The following is a 20038-nucleotide window of genomic DNA, read 5'->3' on the forward strand; positions in this document are numbered from 1 at the left end:
CAAACTTTGACACAGAAAGGATAGCCTTCTTGGATGTACTTTTACGTAAGGATTCCATTAGAGGACAATATGTAGGATTCCATTAGAGGGCAATATGTAGCAAATATTTTAGAATTAAATCTACTTGAATGTATATTTGCACTTCTCTAGTTGCCATCCATTTCGCCAAAGAAAATCAGTAGTGAAAGTTTGGCAGTTAGAGCTGCCCGGATGACGACTAGAGAGAGTGATTTCCTTGTAGAGTGTGACATGACTAAGATGTTTCTTAGGAGAGGACGCCCCACCTCCTTAGTGAAGAGTGTAGTAATGGAAGTGAAAGAAAAAAGAATTGGTATTTTTAAACTGATTTTGGGAGACCAAAGTGAATTTAATAATGGTGGGGTTGATAATGTGGATAGGATGGGACAAACAAAGGATGTAATGTTGTCGCATAGCTTGATAATTACATACAGTCTTGAAGCCAAAGAAATTAGGAGTATTATATACAAGAACTGGAACATATTGAGAATTATGCAAATGTTAGACATAGGCTTCAACCCACACCGAATATTATATACAAAAGGCGATCTAAGTTTTGGAGATGAATGAAGTGAATTTTCAGAGTAGACAGGGTATGTACAGGTGTTGCATGTGCAATTATTGTAAGGATGTGTCAACAGGTAGAAACTACATAGTCAATAACAAAAAATACACCTTAAGATACAAATTAGACTGCCAATCAAAGATGGTGGTTTATACTGCACAGTGCCAGAGCCGTTTGGCAATCTACACTGGGAAAACAGATAGAAAATTGAAAGAATGCATGCACGAACATATTTACTGTATTAATAAAAGAAAATAATAACGCACTAGCAAGGCACATAATGGAAAATCTAGATCATAGCTTTAAATTTAGAGGCATTGATCAGATTAAGAGTACAAATAGGGGAGGTCCAGAATCATTAATGCTAGAAAGGTTAGAGTTACTATGGCAACTGCGGACGAGTGCTTGTTGTTTCCCAGGCTTAAATGAAATTGCCTGAATACTATGTGTGTTAAAACTTAAGTTTGTTGAGGTAGGAGTATCATACAGTGTTAAAGAAATATGATGTAACTAGCTCTGAGCTACTGCATAATGATACCTCCTATACAGAGCCAACAGATATTGTCAGTATACTGGCAGACTGATTCAGTGCCAACTTTACCCCTCTCTAAGAACTAATCACAATACCAGTAGATTGCCAGGCACCCAGTATTGCTGCTTTACAGGTTAAAACAGCACTGTCCAAGGCCAATAATATAGCTTCTATGGGACCTGACAATATCCCTGGCTGTCTACTACATTAACTACAGAGTGAACTGGCACCTCACCTGTGTGCCCTGTTCAATCACAGCCTCACCGCAGGCTTTGTCCCTAAAGAATGGTGCACTGCTACAGTCATCCCTCTCCACAAAGGAGGAGCGACTACAGACCCCCTATGGGACCTGACAATATCCCTGGCTGTCTACTACATTAACTACAGAGTGAACTGGCACCTCACCTGTGTGTACTACATTAACTACAGAGTGAACTGGCACCTCACCTGTGTGCCCTGTTCAATCACAGCCTCACCGCAGGCTTTGTCCCTAAAGAATGGTGCACTGCTACAGTCATCCCTCTCCACAAAGGAGGAGCGACTACAGACCCTGGGAACTATCGACCCATTAGCCTGACATGCAAAGCTATGGAAAATATCATCATGGACCTAAAAAGCAAGAATATAGGGAATCTCCAAACTGCATCCCACACAGTTTGGTTTTGTGAAGGGTAGATCATGCCTGCTCAACTTGGTCGACTTCTTTGAGTCAGTCATCAGAGATGTGGATGAAGGCAAGGTGATTTATACAGCCTACATTCATCTGGCCAAGGCTTTTGATATCATTCCCCACTCAGGAATCATAGAAAAACTCACTAACCAAGGCAATAACCCCTATATCACTAGATGGGTTGCAAACTGGTTCACAGAACCCACAGTGTGAAAGTAGCTGACTCCAAGCCAGACTGCCGACTAGTCACGAGTGGAGTCCTACAGGGTTCGGTCCTGGGTCCTGTCCTGTTTGGCATCTACTTCTCTGAAGTCCAGGCCAACACGAAGGGACTCTGGCTGACAAATTTCGCAGACTATTGCAAATTGGGAGCTATTAACTCCCCAAGTGATGTTGACATCCTACAGAATGGTCTCATTGAGACCAACAACTGGTGTCAGAACCATGGCCCTAAGCTCAATGCCAAAAAAAAAAAGTGTTGTCATCCCCTTTGGGTAAAACCCGGTCCCCATGAATTACTACATTGATGGTAATCCACTGAACACAGACGGCATTATAAGAAATCTGGGAACACAGGTTGACAACAACCTCTCTTGATCACCACATTGCCACTGTGGTCAGAAAGTCCTTCTATATGGCACATCTCATTACTAAGGGTTTTGCATCCAGGAAGAAAGAGGTCATTGTCTCCCTCTACTCTTCCCTCATTAGGCCAATCATTGAGTACAATGCCCAATCATAGAGTACAATGCCCCATTTGGCATGTACCTCACTAGACACCTGTAACAACTGGAGAGGCCGCGAAAGTACCTCACAAACAGGATCCTAGGCCTTGAACACTTGTCGTACAGAGACACTCAAAAAACTCCCAAGTATTCTCTGTCTCATATCGCCTACTTAGAGGTGATCTCTGCTTGACTTACAAAGCCATGTCTGAACCAGCTCCATTAGAAATGCTACATCTAAATAAATCCCAATCCCTCCACACCACACACTCCAGAGACCTCAACCTCATTACCACAATTAATAGAACATGCTGGAGGGATAGGTTCATAACCCAGAGACTGCCCATGCTATGGAATAGACTTCCCATACATGTCAAGCAGAGTACCTCATGGATCCTCTTCAAGAAAAATCTTGATAAGTGGATGGGAAACAGAAAATTCACCCTGGGGATAAATCCAGTGGCTCTACTCGCAGAGCCACTGGGAACTACAGTCAGGTGGCACTATGCCAGGGTAATCCTATGGCTAGGCTATAATACATTTTTTAAAGGATCTTCATTTAACTACTGTTGGAAGTTCTCTGCTTTCCAGTGAAGTCCCAGTCCCACTTGTCATTTACTAGCCTTGCTCTTACTGACATCTGTTAAGGAGGACTTCAATTGCTTTGTTTCAGCAAATACCTTCCAGGATACCTCTGTTAAGGAGGACTTTAATTGCATTGTTTCAGCTAATATCTTCCAGCCTTGCTCATTAGCCCCTCCTCTACAGTGAGGAAAGGAAGACAATTATGGGACATATAGGTCACTCATCAAATGGTACTTTACCTCCCTAGCTATCCAAGCAAAAGGCAAGCCCTGCTTCTTATTTGTAGCTTAAGAAGGGTAAAGAAGAATACAAGAAGGCAGGCCAGGCCAGCCACTACAGATCTGGCAACCTAGATCATATTTTTCAATTCTGAAAGCCAAAAATAAGGATGGGGGGGGGGGGGTCACAATGGTGCAACATCAGGGGCATTTTTTTTTAAATGTCATTCCACACATTCTTCTCAACCTTCCATCTCCAGCATGTAAATCCTACATTTCATAAAAAGACAGAATGTATGTTTAAATACAATTTTTGTAACTGGTTCACTGTGTTAATGATGCTATTGTTTACTAAGAACTATTTGTAAATTTTGTATAAGTTTGTAAACAATGTATTATTTATACAATTTGTATAGCTATGTTACTTTCTGGAGCTTTTCTCCCCCGGTCTCAGCTGAAAACGGGCAAATTGTCAAATCGGACATTACCCGGTAAACAAATGTAAATAAATAAACAACAAATAGACAAAATCTGGAACACTTAGTTTACTAACATCTTCAAGAAAGAAACACATACGAGGATTAAAATGTGTTATTTTACACTTTACTGGCTCAAATGTTCCGGACAACGCCAAAAATAATGGGCAAACAAATTCCTAAAATCAAGAACAAATTTTAAATATTACTCCGTCTTAAAGTTTAATAAATTTTGTCGCTTTTGTGAACAATACGCCTGAAAGTGTTCCCACTGGCATTGCCGACTGGCTGCACACCTGAATTTATACCTGTAAAGTAGACATTGACTATAGGGAAAATAGGTGTCAAAGCGAAGGATGTCCTGCGAAATCAAGGATGGTCTGCAGGTGGGCGTGGTCACACCCATCGTTTCGGAAATGCGAAATCACACTTGACTGCCTAACACTTTCCCAAGGGGGTCGGTCACCTGCAGAGTAATACAGTAAAGCGCCATAAAGTATCAGCATAATTTACACCACACTACAGAAAATTCGTTAAAACGGAAAGGCCCGCAGGCAGCCTGCGCTGAAAACGTAGGTTTTATCAACAATACTTCCTTATTGTGTACTGCACATTCCTAGCAGGTATACAACGGGCATCGAATCCCCAGTATTACAGTCACTGCCATCTGTAAGAATGTTTTGCAGAGTTTAAAGGAATTGCGTTACCTTCTTGCTTTTGGTCTTTATTGCGAACGTCTTTTTCCTCCTAAATCAACCGAACTGTCTGAGCTTCAGATCGAACTTTGTTGTCACAGGATCAGCAAAACATTATTCCAGACTTCAACTGAAGTTATACTATTTCCAGCTTTTTATGCGTGGGTTGGATGTCCCCGCCCAGATCCACAAGGCCCGACCCACAAGTCTGAGGGAGTACGATGAGTCAGTCAGAAAATATCGTTAATCGGAAATCCCGTGGCCGTCACGCTGTGGTGTGTGAAAGTGTTACAAATGTATGGCCAAATCTCAACATAACAAGGAACAACTCAAGGGACAGGGACCATTCCTCTCGAGTCTACCTCATTTTGAGGAACGTTCCTCATTTGGGGTCTTAAATAGTTCATGTTCCTCAAAGCTCCACATTGAAATGGTCGGTCACACATTCAGTGTTAGGATTTTTTACCAATGGCTAATTGAACTATTTCATATTAATTTAGTAAAATAATTATACTACAAGTAAAAACATTACAAGTAAAAACATCACGTTAACCATTCTTTGAGCTTCCTAGCTGAAGTTTGTAGTAAGTTGTCAGTAAGCGTTCCACATTGTGCCCATTTGTTCCACATTGTGAGAGGTAGTTGTTCCTCATTTAGGAGATGGAAAGTTGAGAACTATGACTAAGTTTGGGACACTGTTAAAAATACTAGTACTATTAACGTAAGATAGTGACAGAAGATATGAGAATGTAAATTAATATGCATTTTCTGATGTAAAAGAAGTGCATAACTATAATTATCAATTTTTATTGAGTGTAACCGACTGCCTTTCCTCCAAAAGTCTCCCTGAAAATCAGGGACAGCTGAGGGTTATAAATGCCCCACTCCCCTTCATTCAACTACATCATTTACAAGTAATACGTTTAGTTCTCAGGTGACCTGGCAATCACTGTAATATTTGTACTGTGTCTATTCTCTATCATCCTGTATGATACTATGTAAAACATTTAATGTGTTGCTAATTGTAATTGTCTCTGTAACTTTAACTCAGTTTGCTACTGTTGGAGCTTTTCTCCCCGGGCCTCCGCTGAAAATGGACATAAATCCAGTCGGATTATCCCGGTCAACAAATGTAAAATAAAAAATAAAATAAAAATAAAATAATAGCGGTAGGAACTAAAACCAAATACTGAATCAGGTATTTACAGCGTACGTCCATGGGGGGGGGGGGGGGGGGTTACTCATACCCGCAATATAAAATTAGGGGCAACCATATTTTAATAGCCCTTGTTTTTCCTCATATGTTTGGCCTCTTCCTCATATAATTGCGTGCGTGTACTCCTCATATGTTTGCCCTGTTCCTTAAATAAATATATATTTTTGTGTGTCTTCTTTCGGCTGTTCCCGTTGGGGGTCGCCACAGAGGATCATCTGTTTCCATTTCTTCCTGTCCTCTGCATCATGCTCTTTCACACCAACTGCCTGCATGTCCTCTCTCACCACATCCATAAACCTCATCTTAGGCCTTCCTCTTTTCCTCTGACCTGGCAGCTTCATCCTTAGCATCCTTTTCCCAATATATCCAGCATCCCTCCTCAGCACATGTCCAAACCAACGCAATCTCACCTCCCTTGCTTTGTCTCCAAACTGTCCAACCTGAGATGACCCTCTAATATACAGATTCCTAATCCTGTCCAACCTAGTCACACCCAGTGCAAATCTTAACATCTTTAACTCTGCCACATCCAGCTCTGACTCCTGCCTTTTCGACAATGCTACCGTCTCCAACCCATATAACATAGCTGGTCTCACTACCCTCTTGTAGACCTTCACTTTCACTCTTATTAGTACCAGTCTGTCACAAATCACTCCTAACACTCTTCTCCACCCATTCCACCCTGCCTGTACTCTCTTCACCTCTCTTCCACACTCACCATTACTCTGAACTGTTGATCCCAAGTACTTAAAACTCATCCATCTTTACCAACTCTACTCCCTGCATCCTCACCATTCCTCTACCCTCCTTCTCATTTACACATATATTCTGTTTTAGCCCTGCTGACCTTCATTCCTCTCCTCTCTAAAGTATATCTCCATCCCTCCAGGGTCTCCTCAACCCGGTCCCTACTCTCACTACATATCACAATGTCATCTGCAAACATCAGAGTCCACGGGGGCTCCTGTCTAATCTCATCTGTCAACCGGTCCATCACCACTGCAAATAAGAAAGGGCTCGGAGCTGATCCTTGATTTAATCCCACCTACACCTTAAACGTATGTCACTCCCACTGCAGTCCTCACCAATGTCACACTACCCTTGTACATATCCTGTACCACTTACATACTTCTCTGCCACTCCCGACTTCCTCATACAATACCACAACTCCTCTCTAGGCACCCTGTCATATGCTTTCTCTAAGTCCACAAAGACACAATGCAACTCCTTCTGACCTTCTCTGTATTTCTCCAACACTCTCAGAGCAAATATTGCATCTGTAATGCTCTTTCCTGGCATGAAACCATACTGCTGATCACTAATCATCACCGTCCTTCTTAACCTAGCTTCCACTACTCTTTCCCATAACTTCAAGCTGTGACTGATCAATTTTATCCCTCTGTAGTTACTGCAGCTCCGCACATCACCCTTATTCTTAAAGATAGGTACCAAAACACTTTTTCTCCACTCCTCAGGCATCCTCTGACTTTCCAAAATGTCATTAAACAATCTGGTTAAAAATTCCACTACCATTTCTCCTAAGCACCTCCATGCTTCCACTGGTATGTCATCTGGGCCAACAGCCTTTCCATTCTTCATCTTCTTCATAGCTGTCCTTACTTCCTCCTTGCTAATCTGCTTCACTATCCCCACATCATCCAACCTTCTCTCTCTCTCATTCACTTCATTCATCAGCCCTTCAAAGTACTCCTTCCATCTACTCAAACACACTTTCCTCACTTGTGACTATGTTTCCCTCACTCTCCTTTATCACCCTTACCTGCTGCACATCTTTCCCAGCTCTGTCCCTCTGTCTAGCCAATCAGTACAGGTCCTTTTCTCCCTCTTTAGTGTCCAATCTCTCATACAACTTTCTATATGCCTTATCCTTAGCCTTCACCACCTCTCTCTTTTCCATGTGCCTCATCTCCTTATACTCTTGTCTACTTTCTTCATCTCTTTTTGCGTGTGTGTGTATTAAACTGATACACTGAGGATTACAGTCAGTAATATGCCAGACATTATCCGAGATTCATATGTTGTTCAGAAATGCATTTTGATGCTAAGCCTAATGTTCTATTAACTGTTTTAAGTGATTGCTGGTAATATTTAAAAATATTATCCCCTATATTAGGGCATTTATGCTTCCATTATTTTGAGGCTTCATCTATAATTCTTGAGCAAATAAATTTAAAAAGTACAGAGCAAGACCCTTCCTCTGTATGTGCACTGTTTTAGGTTACCGGGGCAGCAGCTGTAATGTGTTAGCACAACTGCTTTTTAGGGGGGGGGGGGTAGCACACACAAAACATTTGAAAGCGACATTCTATTATGTCCAGCATATTGTAGGCCTGAAAAGCATATTTTACAGAGGGCACCGGATTCCCAACAAGTCACCAGTTACAGAGCAGCAGTGTTTTGTTTCTGCAAGGTAAAAGTACACAGTAGAGTACCTGTCAACCCGGCGATAATGGAGAACACTGGACTGAAACAGCGTCTTTGCGATCGTGATTTAAATGTTCAGCAGCTAGCATGCGTACAACTAGGCTTTTGCCATTAAACTTTAACCAGCGCACAAATATACTATTTCAGTCCAGTGTGCCCCATTACGGCCTACATATCCCTTCATCACATGTTTGAAGCAGCCTGGTCGCATCCATTACCAGTGTAACCAGGCATTGATAAAGGACTCTATTACTCTCCTCTGTTAACGGACTTAGAAAAAAGGGAATCTCATCCTTCGTTCACAACTCATTGGTAGAGGCTTAACTATCAAATAGTCTTACTAACAAGGACAAGAGATTGGGGAAAATACAGTGTTTTTCACTGACAGCAGGAAAATTGGAATACAAAGATAATACCTCTTTGAACAGCTACATTGTTGGTTTAATCAGCGCCACTTCCTCTTTCGCTCAGTATTTAATCTATCAGTGAAAACTACAAGAAAAATCCAGCCAAGCTAGAGTTTTCACTGTGTAATACACAGTGGAAGACAGAGTGTTTCAGCTACATTAACTGTGAAAGTCTGTGACATTTCAATTAAAAATAAATAAAAAAAGTCACAGGCATTTAGAAGCCATGTTGCTGAAACACTGTATATCCCAGGTTGTTTCCATGTATACCATGGGTCAGCACCACAGAGATTTATGGTATTACACAGTGAAGACAAGCTTGGCTGTGTTTTTCCTTGCAGTTTTTAATCTATGTGATGACTCATTGTTTGTTCTACTGGGAGATGGAAAATATGTTGCAAACAATGTCCTTCTCCCACACAAGGTACATACCTCTCAACTGTACCTGATTTTCCTAATAGGTTTAGCATGGCCCTTCTAAAACTTTTGATTTTCTGGCAAATCACTAAGGATTAGTCAGTAAGATAGCTAGAACTGGTCACTCTTTATATAGGACCCTAGTGAGACAGTTGTGTCCTGCAAAAAATAAATACATACACATGGAAAAAATGGCAAATGGCCTAAGATTTTTTGACAAAAAACATTTCCTATGTTTCCCTTTTACAGTTGTATAAAGCAATTATTTTACATCTGGAAAAAAAATACTGTATGAAACAGCATACAAGTCTTTCGGCTTTTCCCGGTTAGGGGTCACTACAGCAAAACTCCGGTCCACTAATGACTGGCAGTGGATTTTTACGGTGCAGAGTTGCCAGCCCGATGCCCAACCTTCAAAGAAGGCACACCCATTCACACACGCACCTACCTGCATGTCTTTAATGTCACTCGACCACGCGGAGGACATGCAGACTCCACACAAAAGGTGCACCAACTGAGAATCGAATGGGAGAACCTCTTGCTGTGAGGCGTCAATGCTAACCACTGCACCACGTATGAAACAGCATATAAACAATTCAAATTCTTCAGAATGGAGTTTTTATTCTGGCAAAAAAGTAACATGTAGTCCTTTGGATTGGTTGTGGGTATTGGGTTTGTCCTGCAAAATCTAACTTTTCAGAAAGAAACAACGGCTGGGTAGACAAATAATAATGAGCCAAGGCAGGTCAGCTCAGATTCAGGGATTTTTTTTTTTGAGGGTGGTGGAATAGCAGGTAGGGTCAGGATAGGTTAGGGTGGGATGAGCCTTTGTGGGGTAATATTGAAAAGGCTGGGAACAAAGTACATTAGCCTTTTCAGTTTCTACCTCAGCAGCTTTCCTTTCAACAGCAGAGCAGGACAGAGACAGCATAATCAGGAGATGCAGTGTGGAACAACGAGGGAACAGTGATAAACAAGTATAACTCAATTCCTGAAAAGAGTTTAGCAGCGTCTGGAAATAGTGGAAAATCACTAGGACTTCAAACCTAAATGCTTACTGTAGCAATAACAGACGACATTGTGTGGTATATTGAAGATTTACTCACAGATGTTGTGGTTTAATCACAAGGGTGAAGCCTGAGTGATTAAATAAAGCCAACAGTGGGTAAATCTTCAATATACCACACCACGGTGTCAGTTATTGCTATTATACAATAAAAAATACTTCCTTTTCTTAAATAATGTCTTTGTATAATGGTGCTGTAGTCGCCTTCTGCTACATATCTTATTGCTTTTTTTGGTGTACTGCACATGCTTATGGGACTTGCATTCCCATGCTTACCCAGTACACCAGTGCTTTGGAAAGGGAAGGAATGGAGAAAGGAAGGTCTCAGTTGCTCCCTTTTCTTTAACAACAACAAAAAAAGGTTTCTGACACTTTAGGGGTAGGAGAGAGACAGAATGGAGGAAATACAAGGAAAATCAGGTTATTTTGTTTTGAATAACGTATCTGATTTTCCTAGTATTTTCTCCGTCCTTCTCTCTCGTATGGCCAGACTGTCTGGATTTCTAATTTTGCTCCGATGTTAACAGTTCATTTGTTTAATAACACGAATCCTCACAAAGCAATTAGAGCACAAATTTCACCACATCAATCCACAAACAGTATGGTTAAACGCTTTCATCTGCTAACACAGATTTCATCAGAACCTTGAATAGTTCTAAGAAGATTCCTTATATAACAGTTTAGGCGCCAAAAATTGATTAATTAATTGATAGGCTAAAATACAAAGCTAAACAATCATTAAATTGTGTAATCCTATGCAATTAAAAATATATATAGTGTATTAAAACATATAGTGTGTTAAAACATATAGTGTGTTAAAACAAAAACAACGAACAACGTTTGAGCAACATCTGAATGCACTTAGCATCCTGTGGTACTTGCATTAATAAAATGCATAAAGGCTGTAAAGACAATAGAGTTCATCAAAATATCACATATAGCTAATATAAAAAATATATAAACATCTGATAACAAATCTAGTGAAATATTATGATACAATATATCTGATATAATAAAATATATACATATATAAAAAATGGGACATCAAATATCAACTGGGTACATCATGCATGTGCTAGGTATATGATAGTGAATAAATAGTATAAAAAATGTGTAAAATTGAGTATTATATGAAATGTAAATATTGAATATGAATATGATAAATGTAATAAATATAAGTATAATAATAAATGTAATAATATAAATATACAATATTAAATATAAACATGTATAAGATGTAATGGAGGATGAATATGTATATGTATATACAAAAAGTGACACCCTTAAAGGTGGATCTGAACCTAGATTCAACTATCCAAAATGAGGAAAGGTTTGATACTAATGTGGTCATTTAGACCCGGTTTTGTAGTAGCATCACATAGTATTTGCCATTTGCTTTCTAAAAGTGCTAAAAAGCATTTCCAATTGCCTGCTGTAGAAGTGTGATCTATAATATCAATAATACTGAAAAGGAAAGAATGTTATACAAGGAATCTTCTTAGAACTATTCAAGGTTCTGATGAAATCTGTGTTAGCAGATGAAAGCGTTTAACCATACTGTTTGTGGATTGATGTGGTGAAATTTGTGCTCTACGTGCTTTGTGAGGATTTGTGTAACAAATGAACTGTTAACATCGGAGCAGCGTTTTCTTTGGATTATCAGTCACTTGGAGCTATTTTTGGTTTGTGTTGGTGTTTACTTATTTCCTGGATTTCTAATTTTATTTATTTTTTGTTTAAAAAATTTAAAAGTTACAGTATATACCAGTGGAAGAAAGTCCGGGTGTGGACCTTTTTCCATTGGAATATGCTCGGATTTATAACTGGCATGCTGGCTGGGCTGACCAATCAGCATGCCCCTTTTTGAATGCTAATGGCCAGTCATTGTATAATGTAAGGTAAATTATGCTTAGTTAATTTCTCACACAGCCACACAAGCCCAAGTGTCCTCCTTAACATATATGCATGCACCAAAGGCAATGCTGTCCATCGATCTTACTTCCTGTTAGGTTGAATAGTTTGCAACCATCTAAAGGCCCCATAAAAGGCCAAAAGAAAGGCAGCCTTAAATAATGGTACTTCATATGTAGAATAGCACACTTGTAGGATGGCAAACCACAGTTTCCATAATACTGCTGGACCTATATGTCTAGAATCGTAAGTGTTTGCCTCCCCCACCCTTTAAACATTGAGCAAACCTGAAATGAATTTGCTAAGTGCCTTAATCCTAAATCCTGATAAAGGCATTTCAAGGCTAACAATGTGCTTCTTGCTAGCCCCAAACTCCAAACTTTTTCCTTCATTGCCAAAATATAAACCCCAATTTGGTGAGGTGGGATTGGCTATGCTGGTTCCCAATTCAATAATAGTCTAGTCTGCAAAAATTACTCTGTGCATTTATTATACCATATCCTTCTCCTTCCACTGAGGGCATTACACATTAGCCACCATTCTCATCTGCCCACAAGACCCACAATTGATCTGGCACTCAATCCAGGGTTAGATTTGCATTTGGAGCCAGCAACCGGTCACTCTAAATAAGAAAGGGACTCTGCCAATGAGTTATCCATGCCTGGTACATGTTGTGACTTAAAGGAAACCCTACAGTTTAGCTCAACTCTTAGTTTGGTTTTCTCCCTACAATAACATTCTGGTATTATGTAGGTACCAGAAATATACCTGCACTTTATACAACTTTCATCTCCTTGTCTTGGGATCAAAGGAAGGGAAAGTCCACACACTTTTTTTTAACTTAACTTCTGACATAATTTGCAGAGGAATTTGTCTACATCTGCATGATATACCATAGATGCAGAGAAATTTCTAGTCTTATACTGTTGACAGTCTTATATGGGTAGGTAGTCCTGCTGATGTCAGGAGCTGAGGCTGCCGTGAACAAGACAGAGGCGTGTGAAACTGTTTGCCATTGTCTTTATTGCAGAGAGGAAGATACCACCGATTCCCAGCTGCTTCAAATGTACTGTAGCCATGTCTTTCATACCAAGACAAAGTAATTAGATCATTAGATCAGGCAATGGTTCAAAGGCAGTTGTCACCTCTTTTGACAAATTTACATAAGCAGCATCACAGTACTGAAATGCTAAGCTTTAAACTTTAAATGTTTGTGTTTATACTACTTTACATTTTAAGATGACCTGAACATAGCATCAAAGATGTCTGTGGCATTTAAAGAAAAGTCAGAAAATATGTTTTCTTATAATTCTTGTAAAGTATCAGCCATGGTGGTACAGCGGTAGTGCTGTTGCCTCACAGCAAGAGGTTTTCCTGTTTGATTCTCGGCTGGAGTGCCTTCTATGTGGAGTCTGCATGTCCTCCCCACAATCAAGTGGCCTCCAAAAAGGCATGTGTGAATGGACATGCCTTTGCTGAAGGTTGGGCATCGGGCTAGCAACTCGGCACCATCAAAATCTACTGCCTATCATTAGCAGACCAGAATTCTGCTGTGGCGACCCCTAACTGGGAAAAGACAAACGTGTAAAGTATTAGCACATTTACCAAAGTGTGGGAGGAGGAGGCTGTCAATTCATCTTGGATTACAAAAAGATACTTTGACCAAAGGACTGCAATTTAGCTACTGTTTTGGTTGCAGCTGTACAATTCCTTAGTATACTTTAATACAAGCCCTGAGACACACACACAAATGAGGGCCATTCAAGAAATGAAAGAAGCAGTCATGTTAGTATACAAGATGACAATAACTGACACTAACCTCATATGTCAATGGGATGGGAATACACCACTTCTTCCTTATGTCTAGCATGACTCATATAAAGCAAAGTTAAAATGAATTATGGGAAAGAGAAAGGCTTGAAGAAAAACAAGACCACACTGATATGTCAAGCCCCACTGAGAGCCATTTTGCAGAAAACATAGCACAGCAAAAAACACAGCATTAAATGTACCAGAGGGTGTCCCGGGCTGCATCCTACATGAACTCCAAGAAGAGATAAATCCAAACATAAAACTACCGTTCAATCTCAGCCTTACTACAGGATATGTACCCAAAGAGTGGTGTACAGCAACAGTGGTCCCTTTCCACAAAGGTGGTGCCTCAACAGATCCTGGAAACTATCGCCCCATAAGCCTGACTAGCTTGGTCTGCAAAGCTATGGAAAGGATCATCATGGACCTCATAAATAAAGATATTGGGGACCTACAGACACTGGATCCTACCCAGTTCGGCTTTGTTAAGGGCAGATCCTGCCTCTTAAACCTGGTCGATTTCTTTGACACAGTCACCAAGGCCATTGACGAGGGGAAGGTGGTCCACACAGCCTACCTGGACCTCGCAAAAGCCTTCGATACAATACCCCACTTGGGCATTATAGATAAGCTCACCAGCTTAAATATAAACCCCTATGTCACTAGATGGGTTGCAAACTGGCTCATGGACAGAACCCACATGGTTAGAATTGCTGGAGCCATGTCAGACTCCAAACCAGTTACAAGTGGTGTCCCACAAGGCTCAGTCCTGGGACCTCTCTTGTTCGGTATATATTTCTCGGAGGTACAGGCCAACACGGCAGGACTGTGGCTGACCAAGTTCGCAGATGACTGCAAACTGGGTGCCATAATAGACTCTCCAGCCGACACAAGCATCCTCCAAAAGGGCCTCAGAAACAGACAACTGGTGCCAGAGCCATGGCCTCAAGCTAAACACCAAAAAGTGTATAGTCATCCCCTTTGGCAAAAACAAAGTGCCCACAAATTACCACATAGGTGGTAATCCATTAAGTACAGAAGAAGTAATTAGGGACCCAAGTTGATAGCAATCTCTCATTTGACAACCATGGGGCCAAAGTGGTTAGAAAACATTTTATATAGCCCACCTAATCATGAAGGGATTCACATCTAGATCAGGGGAGGTCATCGTGCCTCTTTACTCATACCTCATCAGGCCCATAATGGAGTACAATGCCCCTTTTGGGATGTACCTTATCAGACACCTGCAGCAATTGGAAAGACCCCAAAAGTACCACACCAAGAAGATTAAAGGGCTCAAACAGATGCCATATGCTGCCCGGTTAAAGAAACTCCAGCTCTACTCAGTGGCATACCACCTGCTCAGAGGCGATCTGTGCCTGACGTATAAAGCCATGTCCAACCCGGAATTAATGGACATGCTGCACCTCAGAAAATCCAAATCCCATCAAGCTACGTGCTCGAGAGATTTGAACCTCAGCACTGAAATAAATAGGACATGCTGGAGGGACAGATTCATAACCCAGAGGCTCCCTTCACTCTGGAATAAAATCCCAGTCCAGGTTAGGCAGAGTCCCTCATTGATTCTCTTCAGGAGGAATCTTGATGAGTGGATGGGAGATCGTAGGTTTACCCCGGGTATCACTTCTGTCTGACTGAGAGGCACAGTATACTAACCTCGAAAAAGGGCATAGCAAAATTAATTTAAAATGGGTGGTGAAAGCCAAACACACTCTGGCTAGGCTTATAAATGCCCTAGGGCAGATAGCCTAGTATGAAGAAGCAGTCAAGAGTGATTTTGGGGTGTTAAAATAGCTCAGAAAATAGAGAGAGAGAAAATAGATTTTTTACTTCTAAGGTGGAGTGTTAAGCACTTCAAAGTAAAATACCTTATCAAGCTGGCTAACCCCGCTTTACACCTAGTTGATTGTTCACTATATATGAACAAAAACCACCTGGCTCCGTGGTAGGATGAAACAAAAGTCTTTATTAGTTATAAAAAAAGTTTGCTCAAGGTAACCCAAAAGGTTTTACGTCACAGTAAGCCACCTTAGAAACTTGGTGCTTCCTTGTTGTACTGGTAATACAGGTGAACAAATACCAAACGTTTTGAGTGTGTTTTCAAAAAGCTTATATAAAACTAGCTGGTGTATTTACACACTGTGTATAAATCCATCAAGTCAAAGCACACTCGGCCACAAAAAAGCCTCTCTTAAAAACATTAAGAACAGCTGTACACATATAAAAGCCAAACAATGTAAAAAGCTGGTGTATTTAAATAGTTCAGTACCTTTTCCTTGAGTAATGCCAAGTTGAAGCACAGTCTGCTTACACCAGAAATGCACCACCGTAGCAAGAACCACCAAAATTTTTTTTGTCAAGTGGTTCCCTTAAACAAATGTTTAAAAATGTCAAAGTCCAAACCCACACTTGAAGTTTTTCAAGCAAAATCGCTGGTAAAAAGAAAAGTCTATTTCTCACCCCAAGTGTAAACTGTCAGCACACTGCCATGAAAGTTCCAATGGAGTGACTGAAAAAGCATCCACATTAAATCAAACAGTCAAACCAGCCACATGGTAGCAAATTCAAAGAGGCAAGTTGCTTTTCAGAAGTTAGTCCAGCAAAGGTGCTTCTTTAAGTTGTAGAACTTCTTTCACGTTATAAAAACCAACAGGTAGATGAAACCAAACAGAAGAAAGTACTTGCAAAGCGCTTTTCGTTCACTTCAGTAACTGAACTTCCTCAGACAAGTTTTTAATGACTTGTCACAGTTTAAAAAGAGCTCCTTTTGGTTACTTAACCTATCAGGGCTGGCAATTATTTAATGCACCTAGTAAATTTAAAGTTATAGTACATGAAATTCACAACAGTATCTCAAATATTAAAGTCTGTACCCTTAGGTTACACTAGACCATGTTAATGTGAATCAGAAATTAATTTACAAAGTTGTATTCCCACCAATAGTACCCAACATTCATTCTCTATCTTTGTTTAGCTGTACCTATAAAACAAAGTCCAGGTTACAAAACCTATTATAGTATGAAATGCAAAATCCCAAAGTTGTGTAAAAAGTCCACTGTAAAAAACAGTCTTTTTGGAATCTGCAAAACTAAACACAAGTAGAATAGTTTAACTCGTGTGTACATGTATACACTCAACTTTATTTACTAATATAAATGGGAAAACTGTACTCTCAGTGTTCAGTCCCTTTGTTGTCACATAGTGAATAATTAATGGAGGCTCCAAAAGTAAACATGTATATAAGTGTGCCCCATTATCTATATAAACTTTTAATTTTTAGTATACAAGCTATACTGCAACTATCATTTAAGCCAGGTTCCTGGTGCGCATTCAACCTAAGTTGCCAGTTTAATTCACTTTTTTCTAACAAAAGTTTTATTAAGCATACATCAGTTCCATTTTTGTTCCCCATAGTACTTGCAACCTGTGAAATAATTCTGAATTTAAAGAAGTGGCCTGCCCTTCGTTCACAATGTTGTGCCAGTGCATTATTAGTGTTCTTTTTACTAATGGCGTATATGTGTTCATATATCCGGTCCCGCAACCTACGGTCGGTTTTGCCCACATAGAATGCTTGACAACATTGGCATTCTGCAAGGTAGACCACACTTTTAGTATTACAGTTGTATGTACCCCTAGTGAAAAATGTCTCACTCCTGATTTTAAAATAGTTCCCAGTAACTATGTACTTGCATTGGTTACAGCTACCACACCTATGTGTGCCTCCCGGTCCTTTGTTATTGTAGTCATAGTTCCTTTTTTCCAAAAGTTGTTTAATGTTTTTTCCTTTCCTGAAACTAATACAAACTGTTCACTATATACACAACTCTATTATTATCAGAATGGAGCCAATCCACCCTGTCCTTCATCTGTTCCCCCTATAGTTCTAAGACCACTACCACCGGAAAAATTCTACCTTTGCAATTGAAGTAGTTACCCTGTTCTTAACCTCCAATGGCCATGCCACTTTAGAGTTGCCACCTTTCGTTGTGGCTAAAACCGGAGTAAGGCCACACCCCTCACATCACCAGTAATCCTGCCTATTCCCACCCCCCTCTCCCAACCATGGTCCACAGATTTTGTGATGTCACTGTGGCATCAGTGGATGGAAGCACCCTCTTTTTCCATTCCTGATGCCTGCTTTTAGCAGATTTACTATGCTTTTCTGTAAAAAAGTATAGTAAATCAGCCAATTTAACAAACTCCGAAATATTCTGTTTCCTTTTTTGAAACAAAATACAGGAGTTTGTACAGTGTTTTCTGGACTACAAGAGAATCAATTTGATTTCCGGATAGTCCAGAAAAAAACAGATAGGTGGCAACCCTATGCCACGCTGAACCACTGCCCATGAAAATAACCCCCAAGACCTGTTCCACCCAACAGTAGCTGTAAACACTTGGAGTGGAAGTTGGTTGTCACTCTCCTGCCATATTGCCACCACACTGTAATCTGAAGAAACCTGACCACGCTTCTATAGCTTTCTTCATTTCTTGTGCTATCCTATTTCAGTAGTGGGGCTTGTGAATCCCAACCCCTTGGGAGCACCCCACCAGAAGAGTGTCCTGTGCACCCCTTGAGGGTATGTGGCATGCAGGGATTGATGTTCTGGGGGCCTGAGAGGCAAAAACATGCCTTGACTGAGTGATTTGTCTTTCCACATGCCATGCATTCATGTCAAAAACTGCATTTTAACTTTTTTTTTTAATTAAACCCTGCCAATTCTTTATCCTGTTTTCTAGTTTATCCTTAATCTGACCTTAAAACTGAGTGGTATAATATAGTGCTCCTGGATCACCTTTCTGCATGCAACCTAATATAAAATGTGAAAAATGCACGATGAAGTGCACTTATTTCCCTCAGCTAAACATTTCAACTTCTTTTTTCAGCCAGGAAACTTTCCCCATATGACCACCACTGAGTGTCAGCCATATACGTATCTGCAGCAGATACCCCACCAAACCACACTTCAAAGCTGATTAGTGCCTTATCAAGCCTTCCTTTATACTAAAGTGCATACTTTCTGTACCCTATTCAGGTCTGCCAGTTGGGCTCTCACCCACCATGACAAAACCTTCAGATGCAATACAACTGGTATCAAAACAGTTTCTTAGCCATTGATTCCACCAAGAAAATAAGGGGCCACATGACTTGGGAAACAAGCTGTACCAGTTCAAATTCATCCCATTACCCTGCATTTTTTTGAGTTAACTATTCAAACTATAAGCAGAAAACCAGTTTTAAGAATTTTAAGTTTGCATTCCAGTCTGAAAGCCTCTTTAGTTTATTACAATGCTTCCACCTTCAGAAGTATAACATGTACTGTAAGTGGAGTGCCATAACCCCCCTCTTTTATTTTTTATAACTGCATAATGCTATCTGAACTGTTTTGTCTCTACCAAGCCTAACCCCTGTAAAACCTAATGAATCTGGGGGAGGGGGGATGAGAAACCATTTGCTTGCAGCATGCTAACAAACTAGTTTTAATGCTCTTACAGAAACCATTGCATGGGCTAAAATCATAGCTTGAATCCTGCAGCAAAAATTAAACTTTTGCCCTTTTAGAAATATCCCCAACTTCCTTGAAAAGGATCATGCCCTAAATCTGTTTTCTGATCCTCCAAGACACATTTGCAAGTATAAACAAAAAATAAAATCTAACAAATAAGTTAAAGCTCTGTCATCTGAAATCTTCTAGCCTTTTTTGAACAGATTATATGGCCTGCCCTATTACCTTCCCTCCACCATTCTTTTTCTTTAAAGAAATTAATGCCACTCAAATTTAAATGGGTACAATATTCTGCTACTTATCCACAGGATGACCACCATCCAACTGTTGTTTTCTATACTAGGTTTTAGAAATTTTTTAGTAAGCAGGTGAAATCAATGAATGAATGAATCAATCAATCATAATCATTTAATCAAAATCAATCCACAGGGTCATCAATTGCAAAGCTTGTTATTTTGTGGACCAGAACAAAGAGTTTCCATTTCTATCCAATAATACCCATTTATTTATTTACTACCTGCAAATGGTTATAAATCCCATGATACCTTGCTTAGGTTTATTGTGGCAACTAGCTTATTTTTTTTATTAATTAAGAAATTAACCAAACATGATGTACTTTGCACTAAGCACCAACAAGTTAGGGAACCACTCATTATTTATGTTGTATTAAGCATCAGCTGAGTAGTGCCTTCACACACACACACACACACACACACACACACACACACATATATATATATATATATATATAT

At 40.0% G+C, this 20038-nt stretch overlaps 1 protein-coding gene across 3 annotated transcripts in view; it reads right to left on the minus strand.

Annotated features, from left to right (window-relative positions):
- LOC122790711 (von Willebrand factor A domain-containing protein 5A-like) overlaps positions 1-4675 on the minus strand; it is a 1391420-nt gene extending 1386745 nt beyond the window's left edge. For 2 of the 3 annotated variants that reach the window (XM_044058264.1, XM_044058265.1), the window contains exon 1: positions 4497-4675. The gene's annotated coding sequence lies outside the window, so the exon portion shown is untranslated. The remainder of the gene's footprint in view (positions 1-4496) is intronic. The other variant, XM_044058267.1, reaches the window with a different exon arrangement.
- Positions 4676-20038: the final 15363 nt, after the last annotated feature.

The sequence above is a fragment of the Protopterus annectens genome, chromosome 16.part0, assembly GCF_019279795.1.
Source record: "Protopterus annectens isolate FY-2018-M chromosome 16.part0, PAN1.0, whole genome shotgun sequence".
Lineage (NCBI taxonomy): Eukaryota > Metazoa > Chordata > Ceratodontiformes > Protopteridae > Protopterus > Protopterus annectens.